Below are 19,354 nucleotides of genomic sequence, written 5' to 3'. Positions count from 1 at the left end.
TGTTGTAAAATTCTTTCTCTAAAAAGGAGGCCTCATTTTTAGTGATAACACCATCTAGTAACGCAGAGTTCATCAGGGTTTTTGCTTCAACTTTAAATTGGGGCAGAGGGTCAGAGGAGAGTTTCTTGTATGTTATGCGATCCGACAATAGTCGAGATGCTTCCATAATGTGAGATGTTCGGTCTATAATAACAATTCCACCCCCCTTGTTCGCTGATTTGATGATAATCTCAGAGTTGTTGGAAAGAGAATGAAGTGCGGCCTTTTCTCCAGGGGTGAGATTGTGGGAATGATATTTGTGTGTGTTGTCTGTGTGTTCACACAATTTCTGAAGTTCAGAATGAACTACCCTATAAAATGTCTCAACATAGGGTCCCTTGGATCTCATGGGATAAAATACTGATTTCGGTTTAAAGTTGGTATGTTTGACTGGAGGTGAATGATCGAGGTGTTGAGTTAGTAATTCCAGGTCTATATCAATGGCTAAGGGATCTAATTCTAAGTCTGATTCATAGATACTGAGAGAGCTATCGGATGTCTCGCAAGTAGTCTCACCAGAAGTGACTGCGAGTGAAGTCATATTGGAGGTACTCTCAACAGGTTTATTCTTGGTGGATTGAATATTGAAAAATCTTTTGAGGGTAAGATTCCTGACAAATTTGTTGAGGAATTAGAGGTTAATACCATTATATAGAATGTATTTATTATTTTATTTTTATTATATTACACCAACAACCTAGCGTGTTCCGTCTGTTTTTTATTTCCTGATTTTGCTATACTATTATTGTATAACAATACATGTCGCACATGTACTGTGAACCTAGTTTTACACAACTTATGGCCTCTCCCCTCTTCCCATCCTTCATCCTCTCCCTCCTTTCTCGCCCCCCCCCTTTTTTATGTTATGAATTTTAATCGTTTTTAAAGCTTTTTATTTTACTTGGTATCAGTTCATTCTTGATAGCCTTTGCTATAGCAAGAATAAAAATAAATACATTTATTGAGGGCCCCCTACCATAAGAACTTTAGACAATACTCCTATTAATATATATTTTTCTGTATATATATTTTTTCCATTTTTTTGTGTATATATATATATATATATATATATATATGTATATATTTTTTTTGTGTATATATATATATATATATATATATTTTTTTTTTTTTTCTCAATCATTATAGATAATTTATTGTCTCATATGACATACTCGCATTTACTCTTTCAAGTAACATAAATTACTGAACATAATTTTTCCCATGTTTATTACTCATTATTTATTATTATTATCATGCATTTTTTAATAATTATTTTTCTTTATTATTTTTATAGAATATAATATTCCTATGTTCATTACTTATTATTTACTATCATTATCATGTATTTTTCTACCTCCTTTTTTTCTACCATTATTATTTTTCTATCAGTATTTTTCTTAATTATTTTTGCCAATAATTTATATATCTTGTATTTATTCATTCATTTTCTATCTTCTCAATTTAATATCTTCATGACTTTTGATAAATTCTATTAGCCTTATTAGTTTACTATTTTTATATATTACCACTTCCACATCAATTTGTAATCCATAGAGAATTTATTCCTATTATCGTTATTTAATCCTCCCAGATACGCTCCCTCCCTCTCTCTAATTGGTCTAGATCAGTATCTGTCTCTTAGATAGAGCTATTTAAGCTTCCTGGTTTGCTGTCCCATACACACTTGAAAAAGGAGCGCGCATGCCCGTTACGAGCTTCGCGCATGCTCAGAAACGCGTAGTGGACCCCTGTGAATCTGAACTACCCGAGTGACGTCATCACCCATGTGACCTGTTGGAACGCGGAAGTGACTTCTCCACTTCACCGCACACACAGCCGGCGTTTCCGAGCGGAGGTCCGCGGCCATCCGCCCGGCATCCATCTAGCCCTTTACACTTGGAGTTTTGACGATACCGGGTCCAGTTCTCTATGGAAGCTGTCACTCATCAGCCCTAATGTAAGTGCTTATGTATGCTTTTAATATTTGAATAAACACTGATACTTAAGAGGCGCTTTCTTTTTGAATTTTTTATGTCCATATGGAGAGCTGACTTCACTCAACAGGAAGCTGCCCTTGGTATTTTGTCTGCATAGATCCCTCTGGCTTCCACATCCATCTACATTACGGATGATCCACACATCATAGACTTTTTTAGCATTGGACTATTTTCATGTGATCATTGACTATTGCTTATTTATGTTTAGTCCTGTTTATAGATTATTATACACACATTCGTGTGGTTAGAGATATATATAAATATACTAATTTTAACATCATTCATTTTTATACCTACGGATTTGAGCGCTGCTACATTTTTTATCTCATCTACGGTATACAAACTTTGGTTTAGCTGGAAGGACCATAGCCAGAGATCTGTCCAAGAACAAGACATGCCAATGTGTATTAAAAATATTTTCAACTTCTCTAAACTGAGAATGAAATGAAGAGATAAACGCCCATTCATGTTCCGTATTTTTAGGACCTGAGGTATCTTCTTTCAAACACTCATCCCTAGGGATCAGTCCAATTTCTTCTACCACTGCTTCTAAATGTTGTTTTTTGTATCCTTTCTCCAGAAATATATTTTTTAACACTGTAGACTGCGTTAGATAATCTTCAGATGTTGAGCAGTTCCTCCTCACCCTCATCATCTGACCCTTAGGAATATTCCTGAGCCATAGGGGGTGATGCCCACTGTGTGTGGGGAGGAAACTGTTCCTGTCAGTGCGTTTAAAAAAACTCTAGTTTCTAATTTATCCCTGGCACAGTAAATGGTCACATCGAGTACCAGATTACAGCCAGAACTAGATTTATGCCAGAGCCAGATTACAGTCAGCAACCAATTACAGCCGGCTCCTGTTTACAGTTAATAACCTATCGTATATACTCGCGTATAAGCTGAGTTTTTCAGCGCTTTTTTGTGCTGAAAGTGCCCCTCTTGGGTTATACTCGAGTCACTGCGTCTGCCTACCTGATCAGCGTGTCATGCAGTCAGACAGCAGCCATTCCAGTGTACAAAAGCCACCCCTCCTCCTCGTCCTGGTCTGCAATAGGGGAACACTCAGTTTCCCAGCAGTGAGTCAGTGTTCAGTGTTCCGCCTATCACAGACGTCCTCTCATCCTCATCCCATGGACGAGGATGAGAGGACATCCGTGATAGGCGGAACACTGACTGGTGGGAAACGTAGTGTTCTGTCTATCACAGACGAGGACAAGGAGGAGGCGCAGCTTTTGTACACTGGAATGGCCGCTATCTGACTGCATGACACGCTGATCGGGTATGCATATCGGCACAGGAAGGCTGCAATGGATGGACACAGAGAGGTCACAGATTGGCACAGGAAGGCTGCAATGGACACAGAGAGGTTGCAGATCGGCACAGGAAGGCTGCAATGGACACAGAGAGGTTGCAGATCAGCACAGGAAGGCTGCAATGGACACAGAGAGGCTGTAGATCGGCACAGGTAGGCTGCAATGGACACAGTGAGGTAGGCAGGTCTGCACAGGGAGGCTGCAATGGACACAGTGAGGTAGGCAGATCTGCATAGGGAGGCTGCAATGGACACAGTGAGGTAGGCAGATCTGCAGGGAGGCTGCAATGGACACAGGGAGGCATGCAATGGACACAGTGAGGTATGCAATGGACACAGGGAGGCATGCAATGGACACAGTGAGGTATGCAATGGACACGCATGCAGCTGCAGATGGGCATTGTTGACCCTCTTTTCCACCTCTTTTCCAGTTTTTTGTGGTAAATTAGGTGCCTCGGCTTATACTCAGGATGGCTTATACTCGAGTATATACGGTAACTACAAGGACAATTAAAAAGAGACCGTGCCTACAACCAAATACCCATCAAGAGACAGAGCAGCATGCCATATGTTTTGATAAAGAACATAAAAACCAAACGAGCTTCTAAGAGGCAGCGTTAAATCAAAATAAATAAATCATGTGAAAAAATTAAATAAAATATAATGAACAAGCTTAGCATTGAATATAATGTGTGTTAAATTATGGGGCAGGGCCAGGATGCAGGGACATCATCATGCATATTGGCTTTCCAAATCGACTGTAGCTGTTTTTAGCTCTTGAGAAGTACTCGTTAAAATTCTTCCAAATGTGAGTGATTTTAACCATTTTAAAATTCAGTGTTTTTGTGGATTTACACTATTGCAGAAATCTTTCTTTCCTACATGCTTGCAACATCTGAGAGCTGGACAGTTAACATCTGAAGAGAGAAGTTGAGCTGGATGGTTTATTTTAACATGCCTGTCGTAGCTGCTCTGTAATTGGGGATCATGGCATTTTGGAATGTATCTTTTCATTAGGCCACTTTAAATCACTTCACACTGGGAGAATGTATTTTCTGGAAAAATTTCACATTGAATTAACATTTTCACAGAAGTGGAGGACTCTGTCTTGGCTTTGTCACGTAATTCCATGTATAATTTGAACTTTTACTATATGCTTTTACTTTTTCTACTTACATTGGCAGTCTTATATTGTGCTGGAAATTTTATAGATAGGCAACTTCTATCCTCATATTGATTAGTGGTTCCAACTTAATAACTACTGCAGTAGGGAACAGACACAAAAAAAAACACTCAGCATCTTTCCAAATAACTGTACTGTTTATTCGATGCAATTTAAATTTTTTTTATACACATGTAGGTATCCCTTAATATTACAGTTGTACTTTTATAGTTACAAGGGCGTAACATAGGCAGGCTAATTTCTAATCAGGACTTGAAAGCATTCAAACATAATCAAAACATTATTAGTGCTGTGTGCACACAGAATTTACAATTTTCTTAACATATATGGCTCTTGAGGTATATATATATATATATATATATATATATATATATATATATATATATATATATACACACACACACATACAGTACACTGTATGTATCGTATATGCACATGTGTTACACTAAACGTACAGTTAGTCTATGATACACCATCTTATATAATTGTTTATTTACATGATTTATTGTCATATTGTGTTCCACTTGTGTGCGTATTGCATTTTGTATAGGTTTGTACATTAATTATATTCAACACTTAGCTTTTTCACTATGCTTTATTTCATTTTTCTCACGTGATTTATTTATTTTGATTTAATTTTAATTATTTTGGAGATTTATCCTCGCCTCTTAGGAACACCTAATTGCAGCCAGCACCTGATTACAACCAGCACCAGATTACAGCCAGTGCCAGTTACAACCAGTGCCAGTTTACAGCCAGTGTTTGATTACAGCTCGTTCTTGATAACAGCCAGTGCCTGATTACAACCAGTACCAGATTACAGCCAATGCCAGAATACAGCCAGTGTATAATTACAGCCATCACCAGTGTTTCCAATTTGATGATCACAGCCATTGCCAGTGTTTCCAGTTTTGCTGATCATAGACAGTGCCAATGTTTCCAGTGTTGCTGATCATAGACAGTGCCAGTGTTTCCAGTGTTGCTGATCACAGACAGTGCCAGTGTTTCCAGTGTTGCTGATCACAGACAGTGCCAGTGTTTCATCAAAAGTGGATTACTGCGCTGTCTAAAACCTCAACATCTCAAAATCTCAACTATTAATCCTATATTCAATTGAATGTATAAATGAATAATGAACCAGCTGCAACTTCAAGTGAGATACACACTATAAACAATCAGGGTAGGTTAAGCTTCGCTATAAATAAAGATGAAACAAGTAAGTAGTGATGTGCATATAAATAATGACACGTGTATCATAAACATATACCAACTTTCGTGTGGGCTGACAGCCCTTTGGTTAACTACTAATAGAGCAATTATAAATAAGTGAAACTCATAAGTGTGCAAATAAGTCAATAACATGAAAACAACGTGCTCTGTGAGTGTCCATATTCCTCAATACAATTTATGAGGTAAATGTTGTTCCAGAACCTACAAAGGCTGAAGACCAAAGTCCTATAACATTGATCAACCAACTGTTCCACAGTGATTTGTAATAGGAAACACCCAAGAAGATGTGATGGTGTGTGATAGAAAGGGTCCTTCCACCTTTAAAAATACTGCCGCTTACCAGACAGATAGATCTCTTTTTAAGGAGATCCAATTTGCAAGTGGCTTGTACCCCCTCCACGGGTCTCTGTATTAAGCAGCCAGGTGTCTCAGATCATCCACTCCTCAGAATAGTTAACATACAGTGATTCCCCATGTAAGGATAAAAAGGGCTTCCATAGTGAAATTCCATAAAAATGTATTAAGGTTAAAAACAGTAATGCACTTACACTTAGCCAAATAAGCGATAGCGTATCTTTTAAATTTGAGCACTCAATAACCGCCCGTTTCTTCCGGGACTTTACGTTGTTTGCGGTGACATCAGCACGCCATTTTGTCACAACTGACGTCGTCCGGGGGCCAGTGTTTACATTTCCACCTTGGGGTGTCTGCTTTATGAAAAGGGGTCATATTGAGGAGTTTTGTACTCTCCCAGTGCTTTAGAATCTCTGAAAATGTAAAAGATAGTCAGGAAATCAGATGCGTAATCTATGCCACATGAAAGACTGGAATAGCAGAACGTGTTTTGGGTTGTAAATGTGGGTATCCCATGGTGTGTATGAGAAATAATAAGACAATTTTGTTAAAAGAAAACACACATTTCATTCACTTAAAATAAAATCTTCAAAATACTTACCATTCCTCTTACCAAAAAACGTGGGGTGTCTTTTTTCCAAAAAAAGACCATATTGGGGTTATTTGTACTCACCTAGCATTTAAGGCCTCAAAAATGTGATCTGCAGTCAGAACATCAGGGATCATTTCAAATATAGACTTTATACATTTCACAGAGAATAAAAATATATATTTATTTATTTTTATTTAAGGAAAGAAATGTTGCAGAATACATTGTCCCAATTTTATGAAGAATCATGATATACTTGATAAGTTTTTAACAGAAACTAAGGAAACTTACGTCCATTTTTTTTCATTTATATAATAAAAACTAAAAAAAAAAACTGTAGTAATTAGATATCATAAGAGTGGTGCAGTGCTTTAGAAAAACAATTAGTCCATAACAAATGAATTAAAGGACAATGTTCAAAACATTTCACATCAGGGCTGATTAGAGGAGGAAGAAACCATCACCGACACCCGATAACACAGCCGCTTACCCACCTTATTGTAATGACCTCCTCATTACAAAGGTCACACATGCATTGGGTGATCAAAAAAGCCCTTCAGTTTCCATACATTCCAACCCGGGTAAATCTCAGGAACACAGATAACACAGCCCCGGTCTCAATTTTCCTCTTCAAATACTCCAATAATGGCCACCATGGATTAATTAATTCCATATAAATATAAAGGGATAAACCTCATGGTGCAGTATATAAAAAATAGGTTTATTAAGTTAAAAAGAGATGCGCTCCACATAAAAACATGCTTTATTAGTTGTGATGTCCAACGTTTCCCACCAACAAGATGGCCGCCACGTCCCAGCATACACCAGCGTCCTCCCTACTCATTTTATCATAAATTGACGTCATCAGGGGTAATTAACCCCTTGCCGACTACCCACCATCTTTGACAGCAGCAAGATGGCTCCCCTGTGCGAATTAATGTAGCTGTATGGCAGCCGCTTTAAGGGGAAGAGGGGGCGAACGAGCGCCGGCCTCATCACTGAGGAGCCAATGCATGTGCCAGCGGCCACAATGTCTGCTGGGCACCCTTGATCGCTCCTGAAAGAGTCAGAATGGGGATGTGTGTGTATAAATGTCAATGGTCCCAAAAAAGTGTCAAAAGTGTTGGATCTTTCCACGGCAATGTCGCAGTCCCGATAAAAATTGCAAATCACCCCCTATACTAGTAAAAAAATAATAAAAATGCCATAAATCTATCCCCTAACTTTTGCGCAAACCAATCAATATACGCTTATTGTGATTTTTTTTACCAAAAATATGTAGGAGAATATATATCGGCCTAAACTGAAGAAGAAATTTGCTTTGTTTTTTACATTTGGAGATATTTATTATAGCAAAAAGTAAAAAATATAGTTTTTTTTTTCAAAATTGTTGCTTTTTTTTGTTTATAGCCCAAAAAATAAAAAACGCAGAGGTGATCAAATACCACCAAAGGAAAGCTTTATTTGTGGGAAAAAGGACATGCATTTTGTTTGGGTACAGCGTAGCACGACCGCGCAATTGTCAGTTAAACGATGCAGTGACGTATCGCAAAAAATGGCCCATTCAGGAAGGGGGTAAATTCTTCCGGGGGTGAAGCGATTAGATATTACCAAAAGCTCTGTCTGGCTGATGAATTGCGCTCCATCTAGTGGCCTTAATGCAGTATTTTTCCAATTCACACATTCATTCTGCAGAGAATATAGTCTGAAAACATTCAATTTCACCCATTCATACAGAGCTAATTTACATGCAGTTTTGATGCACAGTTTTCGTAAATACACCCCTAAGCTTTGATGTGCAGATTGATTTAGGGTGATAAGAGATATATATATTGGTCATTGTTAAGAGGTTGGATTATGGAATTGCTAAATTTTCTCCCAGTGTGTTACATTGGAACTGTTGGTTGATAGTTTAATATCTTTTTACAAAGACTTAAAACCAAGGAGCTAATCTATGCACATATTTTTTGACTTTTCAATTACTGTACAATATTTAGCTAAGGCTGTAAATGCTGTGTGAGAAGAGTCAGTCCTTTGCAAGAAGTGGATATGAACAAACTGCATCTGCTCCAACGTAAATAAATTCATGAATAAGGATTTATGCTTGCAGATAAATGAAGCCAAATAATAATGTGACTCTGACCCATTATTGAAGCTGATGGTAGATGAGTGCACAGATGGAGTCACCAGCAGGGAAGTTTTGAAAAGATTTTCAATTAAAAAAAAAGAAGTCACTTCTTATCGTCCTAGCATCTTTTATGCTGAAGAAAATGCTCTACTAGCTTTTTAATGAAAGAAAGACGATAAAATTCAATGAACAACAGTCAGTAAATACATTATGCATCACAGTAGCAAAGTATGGTGTATTTACTTATTTGAACCTGGCCAACTGCAGCTGGCCAGGTACATGTCCTAAAGAGTCTATTAGAAAAATTGAGGGTGTTACTCACTGGAGAAAACGTTAGCATAAATAATACAATGCTATTAATATTTATGTTAGCAAAAAGCCTGCAATTTAAGTGATACCCTTTAAATTCAAGCTTTCTGAAGGATACAAGATTTTGAAACATGCTTTACCAGGCATTATACAATTCTGAATCTGAAAAAGACATGTGCTAACTAGAAGCAACTCCTTTAAACACTCACCCTATGCCCATGGAGCATATTAAGAAGTGAATATTTGGGTTTGTACAATTCCAATTTGCATCTGCAAGCAGCAGCATAAGAAAATGTGTACACACACTTGCCATGGCCAAAGCATACATTTATGCACATGTGCTGTAATACAACCACAAAGCATACGCTATGTTTTTTTTTACTTTGCCTGTGTTTTTTTTTTTTACCTGCAGCTTTACTTATATTAGTAGGCACCAAATGCAGTATTGTCCCTGCATGAAAAAAAGCTAATGGATGTAGGATCCAAAACCTCCTGTCATTATTTTAGGTATGCTACAACTTTAGCTGGAACATGGGCTGCTTGGCAAACCACATTTGTTAGTAATTTAGTTGCCTGTGTGTAGTCAATATTTTAAAAGTATGCTTTGGCTATTTAACTGGGTTTATATTGCACAATTAGGCAGCTCATGCATGTTTTGTTTAGCGTGTGCTTGCTTTGCATGTTGCACACATACAGATTAAAATATCTCTTTAAAAATATATTTTCTCTTTCTCTAATACCCATCTTGCCCTATTGGCCATGTCACCCCAGAGACAGGATCACCAAGTGACTACTGCTCCTATGGCATCACTACCTTGCTGGCTGGAAGGCTGTAAAATCAGCAATGGAACAGCAGTGGAGTGACAGCTCGCTGTTCGGACCAGTGCAAGTCAATGCACAGGAGCAGATGAGAATTCTTTCTGCTCTTTTAGTGGTGCTTTCTCTGACAAGGCAACATGATTGCTCCTATGATATGGCTCTAAGGGTCAAAATGTGGTACTGATGATGTGGTACTGCTGCAGCCCTCTTTTTTTGTTTTTCTGTTAATGCCAGCTCTATCTAGTTACTAGGTGAAATTTCCTTCTCTCTGGAAAACATCTTAAAAAAAATCTCTTTTGTCTAATAAAACGGTCTACTAATGGTTACACTGATAGTCCATAGATCTTGAAACCCCTGCTGGCTCTTCTTATTTTGTCCCTTTTGCTCAGCTCAGGGTGGAAAGTAACCACGGATAGGAAGACTCATGTACTAATTTATATAATAAAATAATGAGTAAATTTATCTGCTTTTTTATTTGTCTAAATTCCTGTAGGTTTTTATATCGACTACTAAAAATGATTATATTATCATTTATTTTTTACTCCAACCAAATAGGTGACTCTCTTATGTTCTTTTTGTTCTGGTAAGGATGGGTTTACTGGTTAGTACACTTTTGTAGTGCATTTCACACAGTTTTTTAGCAACCATTTACTTTTTGAGATTTTCATTGTGATTGGTATAGTGGCCACCACTGATATTTTTATATTTCTGTAATGCAGTGTCTTTATTGAGTCTTCAAGAGAAGTTACATATTAATAAATTGCCCACACAAGGGATCAAAAACAATTGCATGGCTTAATATACAATAGTAATAAAATATTAAATGTTCAGCAACATGAGCGTTCAGGGGGTCTGACCTTATTTTTCATCCTATCAAGTCCTATCAGGGCGAAACAACCCAGAGGCGTTTATATATCAGAAACAAATGTAAGTCAGACATGAGAAACAGTGCAAAGGACAAGGTAAGTAAAAGTTGGTGAAAGAAGACGAGAAATTTAGAAAGAAGAAAAAAGGAAGAGGGGAAAAAAATGTGGGAGAGTGAGGGGATGGAGAAGGAGAGTATTTGGGGGAGTGCCTACAGGCTCAGGGCCAAACCAGGTAACAGACTACAGATGGCCTAAACTAACCATGTGCAGAGTTGGCAGAGTATAAGCTAGCCACAGTCCCCATGTTCATAGGAATTTAGAATGGGAAACATTCAAAATGCTAGTCATCTTTTCATTAGTCATGAGAGTGGTCGTATAGTCCTTCACCTCTGTGAAAGAGATGAAAGATTTCTTCTGTGCTGTGGCTATAGTCCGTTTAGCAGCCAAGAATAAGTAGGTTGCCAACTTTTGTTGCTATAAGAAAAGGCCTGGAATCGGGCAATGTAATAAGACGAACTTTGCATATGTTAAGGTGGAATAATGTATGTAAACATCCAAAGACCCTGGACCAGAATCCACCCAGCATATGTGGAGAACATCCCTATGTTGGCCACAGCCTCTGAAACGTCTATCACTATATCACTACAGGTTGGCCTTGCATGTGCTATATGGGCTGATACCCAATACCACCCTGATTCAAGGCTAACGGTATTAAAATAACATTTCACCACTATAGACCAGGCTTTGCTCCAATCCTCTGGGTCAATGGAGGTTCCTAAGTCTCGTTCTCAGAGGGCTATGTAATAGGTAGCTATTGAGGTGTTACCAGTAGGGATGCATAGATAGCCAAAATAATGCCAGGGAACCCCAGGGAGTGTTGGCACATATGTTCAAAAAAAATTTTCTGGAAAGGGAAAGTGGAGGTTCACCTTATCGACGATATCCAATGTCACAGTTGAATTTACGGGAAGGATTCCAAGGATGGTGCATCATTGGTTTCCTGTATGAAGGCCCAAGATGGGGAAGTGTGAGCTAATAAGAAGTGGTGTATTCCATGGGATAACCACCATGTAAAGACTCTCAGTTGTTCCATATCAGACAAAAAGAGGTGATTGCGCAGGAATGGAAAAAAGGTAAGAAGGGGGAAATAAGTAGCTTAGAAAAGAACAGATTCCAAGATTTTCAAACTGTGCAACAAGGGGCTCAAAAAATTGTGACTGTGCGTGTAACTGTGACTATTTTGTGCAGCAGTACCAAAGCTATGGCCGCAGGCAGGTTACAGCCCACTAATGTGCATAGACTGACCCTTGTAATGCTGCATGCAGGGCTTTCTTATTGCAAGGTGAAGAGCAGGAGCCACTGTATACAGAGTAGCAGGTGGTGCAGGCACTAGAAAAAACTGAGTGTTTCAGCACCCAGCAATTTAATAGGCATGAGTAAAGGTGATCTTCTTCCTGATGGTGTCTGTATAGTGTGAAGAGGAGCAGTTCGAGACATTGAGTTTCTACTGAGGCTCACTGGCACCATTTCTCACTAACCTCTGACACAGGGGCACCCTTGCTCTCACTGACACAGGGGCATTGTTCTTGTCATTGAAAAAGGGGCATCATTCTTCTTACCAGCACAGGAGCATCATTCCTGCCAATGACACAGAACTGGCACAGTGGCAGTTATCACTCCCAATGATGCAGGGGCATTTTTTACTCTTACTGACCACTGATACAAGAGAATATTTACTGACCACTGACCAAGGGATATTTTTTTACCTCCAATTACACAATGGTTTTTATTCCCACTGAGCACTGGTGCCTGAGCATTGCTACCACTGACATTAGAGATCTTCTTACTCCCTCAGACTACTGACACATTGGAACTTTTTACTTCCACTGACCACCAACACGGGGCATTTTTACGCCCACTAAATAGTGGCGTAGGGTGATTTATTTTTTTTTTTTATTCCAAACAAGTAGGGTAATTTTTTCCCCACTGACTACCTACATAAGTTCATTTTAACTTACCTTACATGCTGGCCAATTATTAACTACTACTGACCAAAGTCAACTACCAAACAATGAACTGACACTTTCTCTAAAAAAGTTTGAGGACCCCTGATTTAGCATATTGATAGCAATCTCTACGCAGTGTTGGTTAAAGTATGATATATTACAACATAGGCTTATTAAAACATTAAGTAAGAAAAAAAGGGGGGTTGGGACCAGAGCAGTCCCAGGACTTCTTTTTTTCTTACTAGATTATTACTCTGCTACTAGGGAGATACCCCGTCATATAGACGTATCGGCCGATCAATCATTATTATTATAATTTTTGACACTTAAACACAAGTGGATTTCAGTGGTTTTTATCTTTTTGTTACTATTATTAAAACATTAAGGTGGTTTTAAGTGACCACTGACACTAGCTTAGCACATGAAAGAGTTTCTCATTTACTGCCTGCATTACAGTTTATAGGTTTTGCTATGCATTTGCATACTTGGTGGTTTTTCCAGTATGCTTGCATCTAGCAAATTTGCCAGATCAAGTATAGCCTAATTACTAACTCTTGCTTTGAATTTATCAGAATTTGAAAATACTTCTTTCATCCGTCGTGAGTCATTATGTCATTGAAAAGAGAGCATTTACACATCAGAGAAAACAAAGCACTCATTTCAAAACTAAGTTTAAAATAAAATAAAGACAAAGTGGTAGCAACTTTAGTTGCTCAGCTATTCTCTAGAATATCAACTGCTGTCATAATTGCTGCTTATATCTATGTCTAATCATAATCAGCATTAAAAAATAGCAAAGATTTAATCAATATTGGAACTAACTGGTTAAAGCAAGCCTATCATCTGCTTTTTCTTTATAAAATGGCACCTTCCACTCCAGATTAGTGGGCTGGGCACCATACTAACCTCCTCTCAGTGGCAGTGCAGTCTACCCAAATAGTATTTTCCAGCATTGGTGAGTGGGTGCACCACCAGGATCGACCAAGAGGATGTTAAAAACATTTATGCTTGTCCACAGAGTAGGTCTTGTAATAATAAGTATCGACCAATCCCTGTGGTACTGAGGAAATTTAGACAAAATGGAAGGCATGGTATTATAGCAAACTTATAGCAGGGCTTAAAGTTTCAAGGCTGGCCGTTCAAACCAGCAGTGTATACGAAAGAGACATCAAGGTACTTCACTGGGGGTGTGCAGTCCAGTGATGGCTAAAAATAAAGGAAGCCAGTAATATTAACAGTGAGCTGCCCATAAGAGCATTTTTTTGGTGCAGTAGTAGGTACATTTGATGATAATATCATGGGGCGGTCCATCTGGCTTCTTGGGACTCGAGATTTGATGTACAGTGCTGTAAAAAAAGTATTTGCCCCCTTCCTGATTTTTAAAATTTTTTTTTGCATCTTTCTCACACCTAAATGATTCAGATCATCAAATAAATTTTAATATTACACAAAGATAACCCAAGTAATTCAAAGATGCAGCTTTTAAATTATTATTTCATTTATTAAGGAAAAAAGCTGTTCAAATCTGTCTGGCCCTATGTAGAAAAGTAATTGCCCCCTCCCATGTTGAGTCAAAAATGAACTGTGATTAACCACAATTTTTTGGAAAGCTGAGTTAAATTTCACTTGCCACACCCAGGCCTGATCACTGCCAGACCTGTTGAACCAAGAAATCACATAACTAGAAGCTGTCTGACAAAGTGAAGCACACTAACAGATCACAAAAAGCCACACATTGTGCCACAATCTAAAAAAATTCAAGAACAGATTAGAAACAAAGTAATGTATACGTATCAGTCTAGGAAGGGTTTCAAAGCCATTTCTAATGCCCTGTACACACGGTCGGACATTGATCAAAATCCATGGATTTTTTCCGACGGATGTTGGCTCGAATTTGTCTTGCATACACATGGTCACACAAAGTTGTCAGAAAATCCGATCGTTCTGAATGCGGTGACATAAAATACGTACGTCGGGACTATAAACGGGGCAGTAGCCAATAGCTTTCGTCTCTTAATTTATTCTGAGCATGCGTGGCACTTTGTGCGTCGGATTTGTGTACACGCGATCAGAATTTCTGACAACGGATTTTATTGTTGGAAAATTTTATAGCAAGCTCTCAAACTTTGTATGTCAGAAATTCCTATGGAAAATGTGTGATGGAGCCTACACACGGTCGGAATTTCCGCCAACAAGGTCCTATCACACATTTTCGTCAGAAAATCCGACCGTGTGTACAGGGCATAAGGCTTTGGAACTCTAGTGAACCACAGGGAGAGCCATTATCCACAAATAGAGATAACTTGAAACAGTAGTGAGCCTTCCCAGGAGTGTCCGGTCCACAAAAATTACTCCAAGATCATGACGACGACTCATCCATGACGTCGTAAAAGAACCCAGAACAACATCTAAAGAACTGCAGGCCTCACTTGCCTCAGGTAAGATCAGTGTTCATGATTCAACAATAAGAAAGACTGGGCAAAAATGGCATCCATGGGAGAGTTCCAAGGCCAAAGCCACTGCTGACCAAAAAGAACACAAAGGCTCATCTCACATTTACCAAAAAACATGTTGATTATCCCCAAGACTTTTAGGCAAATATTCTGTGGACCGATGAGACAAAAATTTTAGTTCTTGGAAGTTGTGCGTCCCGTTACATCTGGCATAAAACAAATACAGCATTTCATAACAAGATCATCATACTAACAGTCAGACATGGTGGTGGTAGCGTGATGGTCTGGGGCTGCTTTGCAGCTTCAGGACCTGGACGACTTACCATAATTGATGGAACCATGAATTCTGAGCTCTACCAGAAAATCCTAAAGGAGAATCTCCAACCTCAAGCTCAAGTGCACCTGAACAGTAGGACAATGATCGGAACCATAACAGCAAGTCCACCTCCAAATGGTTCAAACAAAGCAAAATTTAGGTTTTGGAGTGGCATAGTCAAAGCCCAGACTTAAATCCAATTGAGATGCTGTAACATGACCTTACACAGGCAGTTCATGCTGGAAAACCCTCCAATGTGGCTGAATTAAAACAATTCTGCAAAGAAGAGTGGGCCAAAAATGCTTCACAGCAATGTGAAAGACTCTTTGCCAGTTATTGCAAACACTTGATTGCAGTTGTTGCTGCCAAGGGTTGCACAACCAGTCATTAGGTTTAGGGCCAATTACATTTTTGCCTTAATAAATGAAACCATCATTTAAAAACTGCATTTTGTATTTACTCGGGTTATCTTTGTGTAGTAATACAAATTTTGATGATCTGAGTCATTTAAGTGTGACAAATATGCAAAAAAATAAAAAAATCGGAAAGGGGCAAATACTTCTTCACAGCATTGTATATGTTTCAACTCTAACCTCTCAAAAGGAATGGCGGGTACCAATTATTGAAAAGTTCTGTAGTGGTGGAGGTTAGGTCGATATTAGTTTTAGGGCTACCCCAAAGGCATAGATTGTTCCTACAAAACCTGTACTCAAAGTCTCACAAACATGATAGGGCAATCAAATTCCTTTTTTTGGTCAGCCAAATCTTGCTCACAATTTTCCATGTACCATGGCTGCAGCATCCATCTTGTCTTTTAGGGCATTGGTGCAATTCCCCAGCTCTCTGATTTCTTTAGCTAGGTAAGCAACAGGTTTGGAAGTGGCTACCAAAAGCGCATTCTGCAGCATGGTTTTAAAATTAGCCCGGAATTTCTGAATCCTTCAGAGGTGGTGACTGTTCTTCCGATGTTATACCTAGGCAGCTTTAAGAGAATGTGTCAGGGTCTCCCAGCAGTAGTGGTGTGGAGGGCTCCAAACTCAAGACCGGGACTTTCAGCTTGAAGACAGGTAGGAAGGCCCCATCATCAGTATAGTCAGCAGCTCTGGCACTCAAGGCCTGGGTAGTAAGGAAGAGGTTGGGACTTTGAATGAGATGCAAACCAAACCATAATATAATGATGTTGTGTAGGAAAATACTGGTAAATAAAATATAAGTATATGGTAGAATCATGCTAGTACATATAGGTAGTTGTATTGGGAGCTACTTTATTTGAGCATCCCTAGCAATACAATACAGTAAAAATTCCATGGATACAATCATAATACACAATTTTAAACATTGCATAGTTTATACAATAAAAACACAACACATTGGAACATGTGTATGTAGGATTGGGAGCTGATAGTGAGGATAAAAAGAGCATAGCAAAAAAAACTCATAGTTGGCAGAAAATTTCAGGTATATACACAATCTCGAACATATATGTGAATGCATGATTGTTTTATTCACATCCAATAAGGCTTGATGCATTTCGTGGAGCAATTTCCACTTCATCAAGAGCGGGTGCAATAAGCGTCACTATATAGAGGAAAATTGCATGATTAAGAATAAAGTAGGTGAATGCGATGTTATAAAAAAGAGGGGAAGGGAAGAAGAGGAACCAAAAGTTCACCCAACTAAATAAACTCCCCTTGTATACTCAAACATTAGCTCAAGGGTATGCCACGTGGTATTATGGATAGAGGGCCAGGCAGGGGTGTCTGTGCCGGAAACTGAGGGAGGACTGCCTGCAGATGCCAAGGCACATAGCTAGGGACATCATGGGGGATGTGTATCTCCACTGTGTGGTCCGTAAAAGCTTTGTTAGCAATCCCAAAAAGGGTCTTCAAAAATGTTATTTTTGAACATATTCAAAAAATAAAGAAGGCAATTGCCTCCGTAATATATAGCATGTGACTGTTGGATAAATTCAGAAGAGAAAAACAAAATTCAGTAGGCAGACCCCATTGCATTGGGATCTGCTATCTACTTATACACATATTGACTATGGAACTCTATTACATAGACATTTAGTACACATTGTTACATGTCCACAGACTCAGTCCTGGATTTCCAGCTATGAAGCCCCTGATGCTGATGTCACTGATTAAGTCTTTTTGGGCTGTGAAATCTCTGCAGGAATCTTGTTCCCAGTGCATTACATTGTGGCCTCATCATACACACTGGCTCCCCAGCTGTTGCTGAGCAAAATAAAGGCAGCATGCAGGGAAAATTTCATTTTTTTGGCTTTATAAATACAATTATTGCTGCATCAGATTCTAGACATGGTACAGATCTGCTACTTTACAGGTAGACTAAGGGGACCCCCCAGGCACTGTATTGGAAGGATTTTTTCATTTTTATGCTTTCACTTTAAAAATCAAAAAATCACTGCTCATTTAAAAATTACGTTTTTCACAAACTTTTTTTTTATTAATATATGTCCCCCAGGGCAGGACCCGGACTCCTATAACCATTGTATGCCCAATTACTTGCATATAAGCCTTCAAAATGAGCACTTTTGATTTTTGACATTCATGTCCCATTGACTTTAATTGGGTTTGTTATTCGGGTCTGAACTTTTGCGGTGTTCGAAAGTTCTGGTACGAAGCGAACAGGGGTCTGTTCAGCCCATCCCTAGGGAGAACATAGAGAGCTTGTGTTCCTGCTAAGCAAGAACACAGATCTCTGTGTTCCCCCAGTCAGAGCAACCCTCACACAGTTAGTAAGCATGCCCTAGGGACACACTTAACCCTTTGATCGCCCCTGGTGTTAACCCCTTCTCTGCCAGTGCCATTAGTACAGTAACAGTGCATATTTTTAGCACTGATCACTGTATTAGTGTAACTGGTACCCAAAAAAGTGTCAAAAGTGCAAGTTAGGTGTCCAATTTGTCCACCGCAATGTCGTAGTCTCTCGCTAAAAATCTCTGATCAGTGACACTAATATAGCCATTACTAGTAAAATTAATAAATAGATAAATGAAAAAAAATCCCATAGTTTGTAGACGCTATAACTTTTGCGCAAACAAATCAATATACACTTAATGGGATTTTTTTTTTTACCAAAAATATGTAACAGAATACATATTGGCCTAAATTGGTGAAGAAATTCAATGTTTTAAATTTTTTATTGGATATGTATTATAGCAGAAAGTAAAAAATATTGTTTATTTCCGCCAACAAATGTTGGCTAGCAGGTTTTCAAATTTTCCGCCAACAAAACTTTCTTGTTGGAAAGTCCGATTGTGTGTACACAAGTCCGCGCATAAAAGTTCACGCATGCTCAAAATCAAGTACAAGCCGGAAGCGCTCGGTCTTGTAAAACTAGCGTTCGTAATGGAGATATCACTTTGGTGACGCGGCAAATTATGAAATCTAAAAATGCAGCGCATTCTCTTCTTCTTTATAATGCTATAATAATGAAGTTGCTTTTCTGCTGATATTCACAGAGTTCTGACAAACAGATTTTTTTTGTTTATAGTGATCCCCTGAATAATATTTGTTTTTGTTGTTTTTTTTCTCATGATCTCCAGAATAATCTTTTTTTTCTCGTGATCTCCAGAATAATCTTTTTTTTTTTCTCGTGATCTCCAGAATAATCTTTTTTTTTTCTTTTCTTTTTTTTTCTAGTGATCTTCAATTTTTGTTTTTTTTTTGTTTTGGGGGTCAAGTTACCACAACACCATTATTATCTTGTATTTTTTAACCT

The sequence above is a fragment of the Aquarana catesbeiana genome, linkage group LG03, assembly GCF_042186555.1.
Source record: "Aquarana catesbeiana isolate 2022-GZ linkage group LG03, ASM4218655v1, whole genome shotgun sequence".
Taxonomy (NCBI): Eukaryota; Metazoa; Chordata; class Amphibia; order Anura; family Ranidae; genus Aquarana; species Aquarana catesbeiana.
The sequence above is the reverse complement of the archived record's forward strand: the minus strand, read 5'-3'. Positions refer to the sequence as shown.